Genomic DNA, 8,501 nt, shown 5'->3' on the forward strand with positions numbered 1-8,501 from the left:
CGTCCGGAGCCTGTGCTCCGTGGGGGGAGAGGCCACGGCAGTGAGAGGCCCATGTTCCACAAAAAAAAAAAAAAAAAAAAAAAGAAGAAATACAAAAATACCTTGAGAAAAATGACAAAGACAAACTTACAAAATCTATGAGATGCAGCAAAAGCAATTTTAAGAGGGAAGTTCATAGCAATACAGGCCTTCCTCAAAAAATGACAAAAATCTCAAATAAACAACCTAACCTGACACCTAAAAGAATTAGAAAAGAAGAACAAACAAAATCCAAAGTCAGCAGAAGGAAGGAAATAATAAAGATCAGAGTGGAAATAATTAAAACAGACCAAAAAAAATACAAAAGATCAATAAAACCAAGAGCTGGTTTTTTGAAAAGATAAAAATTTTGACAAAACTCTAGCCAGGTTCACCAAGGAGAAAAGAGAGAGGACCCAAATAAACAAAATAAGAAATGAAAGAGGGTAAATAACAACTAATACTGCAGAAATACAAAAAATCATAAGAAAATAATATGAACAGTGATATGCCAACAAATTGGACAACCTAGAAGAAATGGACAAATTTCTAGAATCATACAGCCTGCAAAGACTGAGTCAAGAAGAAGCAGATAACTTGAAGAGACCAATCACTAGAAGTGAAATATTTAGAATCTGTAATAAAGAAACTTCCTCCAAACAAAAATCCAGGACCAGATGTCTTCACTAAGGCAATCTACCAAACATACAAAGAAGAACTTATACCTATTCTTAAACTTTTCCAGAAGATTGAAGAGGAAGGAAAACTCCCACAATCGTTCTCTGAAGCCACCATCACCCTGATACCAAAACCAGACAAAGTACAAAAAAAGCAAACTACAGACCAATATCTTTGATGAATATAGATGCAAAAATCCTCAACAAAATATTTGCAAACCAAATATAACAAAACATAAAAAGGATCATACACTATGATCAAGTTGGATTCATTCCAGGAGCACAAGAATGTTTCAACATATGCAAATCAATCAATGTGATACACCACATTAACAAAAGAAAAAAATCACATGATTATCTCAACAGATACAGAAAAACATTTGATAAAATTTAACAACCATTTATGATAAAAACTCTCACCAGAGTGTTTATACAGGATACATATTTCAACATAATAAAGGCCATTTATGACAAACCCATAGTCAACATTATACTCAAAGGTAGAAAGCCAAAATCCTCTATGCTAAATTCAGGAACAAGACAAGGAAGCCCACTCTCTCACCTGTTCACTTCAACATAGTATTGGAAGTACTAGCCACAGCAATAGGACAAGAAAAAGAAATAAATATTATACAAATTGGAAGGAAAGAGGTAAAACAGTCACTGTTTGAAGATGACATGATACCCTATATATAGCTGCTCAACATCACTAATTATTAGGAAATGAAAATCACAACTACAATGAAGTATCACCTCACACCTGTCAGAATGTCTATCATAAAATAGTCTACAAATAATAAATGCTGAAGAGGCTGTGGAGAAAAGGGAACCCTTCTACACTGTGGGAATGTAAATTGGTGCAGCCACTATGGAAAACATTATGGAGGTTCCTTAAAAAACTAAAAGAAGAGCTACCATATGATCCAGTAATCCCACTCTTAAGCACATATCTGGAAAAGACAGAAACTCTATAGAAAAGATACATACAGCCCAGTGTTCATAGCAGCGTTATCTATAATATCCAAGACTTGGAAACAATTCAAGTGTCCATCAACAGATGACTGGCTTAAGAAGATGTGGTATATATATATATATATATATATATATATATATATATATATACAATGGACTATTACTCAGCCATAAAAAAGAATGACTTTGCCTATTACAGCAACATGGATGGACCTGGAGAATATTATGCTTAGGGGAATAAGTCAGACAAAGACAAATACTATAGGATGCCACTTATATATGGAATCTAAAAAATAATACAAGTGAATCTAGATACAATACAGAAATAGCCTCACAGACATAGAAAACAAATTTATAGTTACCCAAGGACAGAAGTGGGGAAGCAGAGACAAATTACCATTATAAGATTAACAGATACAAATTACTATACATAAAATAGATAAGCAAAAAGGATTTACTGTATAGTACAGGGAATTATATTAAATATCTTATAATCACTGAGAATGAAATTTGAAAAAATATCTGAATCACTATGCTGTATACCTAAAGCTAATGAATTATTATAAAGCTATACTTCAAAAAAATTTTAAAAAGATGATGTGGCACACATACACATATACATACAATAGAATATTACTCAGCCAAAAAAAGGAATGAAATCTTGCCATTTGTGACAACATGGATGGACCTAGAGGGTATAATACTTAATGAAGTAAGTCAGAGAAAAGACAAGTACTGTATGATTTCACTTATATGTGGAATCTAAAAATCAAAATAAATGAACAAATATAAGAAAACAGAAACAGAGTCATAGATACTGAGAACATGGTGGTGGTGAGGTTTCAGTCAGCTCAGCAGTGGGCTTATCTAAAGTGTACACAAGGGGAAGGAACTGGGAGGCAGGAGAGACACTATTCACCAGGGGCTCTGGGGGAGTCCTATCAGGAATTTACACTTTCTTGTGACCTTGCAGACTATTGCCCAGGGTGTGCTCTCACAGGAGGGGCTGGTGTCAGTTCAAGGGCAAAATAGATGCTGAGGCAGCAATATTATGGAGTAGTTATCTAAATTCTCAATAGAATTTTGATAGGGATTGCATTGAATCTGCAGATTGCTTTACACAGTGTTGACATCTTAACAACACTGTCTTCTAATCCATGGAAACGAGACATCTTTCCACATATTTGTGCCATCTTTAATTTTTTTTTAATTTATGAAGTTTTATGAAGTTTTCAGTGCACAAGTCTTTCAACTCCTTGGTTAAGTTTATTCTTTAGGATTTTATTCTTTTTTATGTTACTGTAAATGGAATTGTTTTCTTAGTTTCCTTTTTGGATTGTTCACTGTTAGTGTATAGAAATTGAATTTTTGTATGTTTTATATCTTTCAACTCTGCTGAATTTATTTATTCGTTCCAACCGTTTGGTTATTTTTTTTTGTAGACTCAAGATTTTATACAAATAAGATCATGTCATCTGTGAACAGAGATAAATTTATTTCTTCCTTTCCAATTTGGGGGACTTTTATTTCTTTTTCTTCCTTAATTGCTCTGGCCATAACTTTCAAAATTATCTTGAAAAGAAGTGGTAAAACTGGGCATACTTATCTTTTTCCTGAGCATAGAGGAAAAGCATTCAGTCTTTTAACATTGAGTATGATTTTAGCAGTGGGTTTTTATTCTATGATGGACTCAAGTATGTTGTGGTATTCCTTCTGTTCCTGGTTTGTTGGATGTTTTTATCATGAAAGTATGTTAAACTAATATGATCTTTAAAGGAGTTAATAACTGCAAAATTGAACTTAAAGACAATAAAAAATGTAATTTAGGTGGTGTCATTTCTTCAGAAAAGTTAAAACTTGCTAAGTTTATTTAAGCTATAAATATTAAGAATAAATATTTTCTTAGACTACAAGAAAAATTACATATTTATAAATGGATATTTCAGAGCAAATTGAAAGTTGACTTAATTTGGTAGGAATAAGAACCTCAATTTCCTTGGTACTGTATTAGTAATTCAGATTTTATTACATAAGCAGATATTTAATTCTCTGAGTTGTATATGTATATATGTATGTGTGTGTGTGTGTATATATATATATATATATATATATGCTGTAGAGTTCATATGTTCTATTTAAATTTTAAGAGCATAATATCCAAAATATGCCATAACAGCCATAGCATGAAACAAAAATAACATATTACATTTAGTATTTTCCTGTTTAATACGTTAAATATGTTCAAATAATATTTTAAAATATAGTTCAGAAATTAATGCTATTATTAAGTACTTAGCAACTTTTGGTATCTTATTATTAAATTCACTTTATAAGGAAAAGTATCTTATAGGGTAAATATTTTATTGACTAAAACCCACGTTATTAGAAAGGCACTGGAATTTTTTTTGCCCAGTGGTAATTGATATCACATCATTATTCAATTTTTCAAATGATAACATAGAAAACTCTTGGTTCTAAAAGTCAGAAATTGGCTAGCCTCTTTTTCTTTAATTACTATAGTGATTAAAACAAAGATTGTGAAATATATCACTCAGTAAAAAGAGTAAATGACAATATTCTTCAAATAGAGCTTTTGTTAGCACTAGCAATATCTCAAAATTGGAATTTTTATACTTAAATGATAAGAAATATTTTTCTATGATGAACTTGATGGTATTTAACTAGCAAAGAAAATATGTATGTGTAGGTTGAGGTGAGGCTACATAGAGGAAGGACAAGATTATAGCAGGAACAATCCTAATAAATACTTTTGATAGCTTGGAGGATGGGACTTTACTCAAGAATAATTACTTCTGTTATTGTTGTTATTATTTTAAGCTAAGCACCAACATAAATTAAAGCTATTTCAAAACTGTATATGGAAAATACAAGTTACCTCTAAAATGATTTGACCGAGGTATTTTTAATCTTTTCAAATCTAAAAATCTTTTTTTTTTTTTTTTTTTTTTTTTTTTACAAAATATAAAATTAATGTCATTGACAGAAAATCATTAGTTTAGATTCAGGTTTTCCTCTAAAGGAATGAAGATCTTTACTGTATGTTGAAAATCAACTAAAATGCTGATAGGCGCTTAACATAAGAGAAAATAAATGCTAGATAATTTAGTTTGGTAATTGCCAAATGTTGAGTTGATGAACACTTTTGAGGGAACAACCCCAAAGAAACATGATCAGGCATATAAGTTATTCTTTGAATTTGTTACTGTTAACTTCATACTGCTATTGAGAAATTTAACTGGTTCTTTTGATTTTTACTCGCACCTTCTCCTTGACAACTATTTCACACCTATTTCCTGAAATTTCCACGCTTCCTCTGTACATCTTAATTTATAACCTTGCTCCATGTTTAACTGAAAAAAATTTAGCAATTAGAAGGAGCTCCACATATTCTCAGTATTCAGTGACTCACCTAGTTGTATCCATACCTTTATTTTCTGCTTCCTTAACGGTTGCAATAGGTTAACTGTTGCTGCTCCTGTCTCAGGTCCTTTGAAATATATACTGAGGTCCATTCTTTTTATTTTACTTAAAGTCCTCAGTCTCACAATTCTCCTGTTACTTATCTACATCATTTATTTATTTCTTTTTTAAAAATTTATTTCTTTACTAAATAATTTCCAAGCATATATAAATACCTGTTGGCTCTACTATTTTAATAATATTTCTTCTTCTAGATACCACCCCTCTTTTCTCTGCTCCCCTCTCCTTGGAGCAAAAAGTCCTTGAAAGAATTGATGTCTTCAATGCTTCTTTTTCCATCCTCTCTTAACCCTTGTTTGATTCAGCTTTATCCACATGGTTTCACCAAAACCGTTTCCATCAAGCTCATCGAAGACTACTATAGGTCACAAGAATAACTGCACATTTTTTACACACTTTACCTCCAGCACACCACACTGTTCTGTCTCACCTTTTGTTTTACTCCAACCTGTTATGATTAGAAAATTCCAGGTTTCCCTCCTTATTCCTTCATCTTTTGCTTTATCCTCTCCCCTGGGGATTTCATCCTATCTCTTGGATTTAAATATCATTTATGTGCTGATTTCCCCAAACTTGTATCTCCAAGCCCTAACTGATCTGCCAACTTTTGAAGTTTTATGTCACAAAACATTCTCAGCATAGGAACTTGGAGGTACAATTAATCTCAAAATTAACATGTCTAAAGATGCATTTCTTATGTTATAACATTCTGACTTCAAACTCATTCCATCTGTAGTTCTCCTCTTCATAACTAGCAATAACTTCACCCTTCCAATTGCTCAGTGTAAAGTTTAGAATCATTCTGGACTCCTCTCTCCTAACACATATATCTGAATTGCTTTCTTGGTTCACAATTAAGTCACCTTAACTGTAATACCTTAGTCTAAGCCGTATGGATTTTCTGCAATAGTTTTTTTAATTGATGTCCCAGATTCCACACTATTCTTCAACTCACGGTCAGAATTTCTTGGTATTTGATAAAATCAATATATCATTAAGAAACATTAAGAAGTGTGTTAATATTTCAAAATCAAGTAAAGTGAGTTATACTAGTGTCTTAGACATTTAATACAGTGCAATAAACTACATTTAATTATATCCCAATTTTATCAGTGTATTATAAGATTTTATTACTAAAAATTAGTCTTTCTTGATTGAAGATTAGAGTATAAATATTCTAGACTTCCAGCTAGACAGTGGGGGTTTTAAGTCCAATTCCACCACTAACTAAATCAGAAAGAACAGGGTAAATATTTGCTTTCTCCACTTGAGTTTCCTCAACTGTATAATTTGATACTTGAATTACATACCATGTAAGTTTCTTTCCAGCTCTGTGAATCAATTACCTTCTCAAAAATTAATTATAAGTAATTTTGAGATGATTCTAAAGTTGCTTTATATATGATACAAAAATAAATATAATTGGACATACAAGTTTTCCATATGTTTCTGCTTAACCTTTTAGATATAATAGTCAATGTATTGAGAAAAAAGACAAACTATTATTAAAATCACTACAGACTTGTGACAAAAATTCAGAAACTTTTCCATAAATTATTTAATCACATTTTTTATACCAAGGGATGCTATGTTAAAAAGAAAAAAGCATCTTAACTTTAACAATAGCAAAATTTTAGGTTCAGCTTTATTTAATTTTAGAAGTACTTTGGGACATTATTTTGCCTAAAATTATATTTCCCCTCATCTTCTTTGAAATTATTTTATATTTTATTCATGTAGCTTTGTGACTCATTAATACTTCAGTATTCAGGACCTGTCTCCTACAGGCAGTAGATTCTGTCTCATGGTATACTATATTTTTATCTGTCCTTAACAACACGGACCGGTTGTGATACTTCTGTATAAGCACATAAGAAGGGACTCAGTGTATACATGGAGACTGAATATACATGAATGCACTTCTTAAAACTTTATTAACATACACCTAGGAATGTCAAATTCCAAGTTGAAGAATAGAATTATGTGGCATATTTACAAGAGAAAGATTATGTTTAGTAAATAATGACAAACTACTGATAGTGTAGAGTAAACGTGGTCCAAATTTACACAAAGAAAATTCATATCTTGGGCAAAAAAAATAGGCAAGAGGCAAGAAATGTATTCTCTATGCCTAAAGTTTACCTAATCTTTTGGAGTTTTGTTTGTTTCCTTGTAATCTCTCTGTGAACAACATGGCCTAGGAACTCTCAGTAATAAATAATTATCAACTATTGCTTTTAATGTAATATTAAGTACATGAAGGGATATTTAATTGATCATTTTTAGTTTTCATTTTCACAAGCCCGTATATTTTTAGATGTTCCTAGTATTACTGATTTATAGGCCTTTTTCTCCCCCCTCTTAAGACCAATGTCGAAACAATGAATAGAATATACTCACCAACTTTTAGAAATGCTACGTTAGAAATTCTAAAACTAGACATGTTTTAGTTCTTATCTAGTTAAATCCTCACTACAGTGCAGGTAGCTATTATTATTCTCATTTCACAGTGAAGAATCAGTGTTTTGAGATTAAATGAATTGCCTAAACTCTAACAGTTGTTGAATTTTTTCTACTATATACACTGTTTCCGACAGGCATGGTACACAACTGTGGGCAGGTACTCATATACAGGACTGCTTCACTGAATAGGTACTACATATGAGTTCTTAAATATTTCTTAGGAATCTGATACCAAAAGATGATTAGTAAAGGCCACATCATTTTTGATTTTTTTCCTTGAATAATTTGCCTTTCTTATAGTGTTCTGGTCACTAGCATCATGTCATTAACTTAGAGAAACTGATTTTTTTGTGTGTGTGTGTGGTACGCGGGCCTCTCACCGTTGTGGCGTCTCCCGTTGAGGAGCACAGGCTCCAGACGCGCAGGCCCAGCGGCCATGGCTCACGGGCCCAGCCGCTCCGCGGCATGTGGGATCCCCCCGGTCCGGGGCACGAACCCGTGTCCCCTGCATCGGCAGGCGGACTCCCAACCACTGCGCCAGCAGGGAAGCCCCCTGATCTTTTTTAAGAAAGGTATTTTTAGTGTCAACAAGCAACCTACAACCTGTTTCATATTCACTTTATGTTACTTTCATTTTAGAAGTAAAAACATTTTTCCAACAGAATGTCTCACTTGCTATACTGTTTTATATTTTTGTGATTTTCTGAGATAGGAACAGAGAAATGATGATGTTAATACTTTCAATAGCTCTAAAAGTGTAGTGGGAATTATGATTTCATAAGAAGAAGATTAGTTATGTTGGTAAAACTATTGGATAATTTCTCACAGGATTTCTATATCAGGGTTCATTTAATTATATCCTGGAACAAG

This window comes from Physeter macrocephalus, chromosome 7 (genome assembly GCF_002837175.3).
Source record: "Physeter macrocephalus isolate SW-GA chromosome 7, ASM283717v5, whole genome shotgun sequence".
In the NCBI taxonomy this organism is placed as follows: domain Eukaryota; kingdom Metazoa; phylum Chordata; class Mammalia; order Artiodactyla; family Physeteridae; genus Physeter; species Physeter macrocephalus.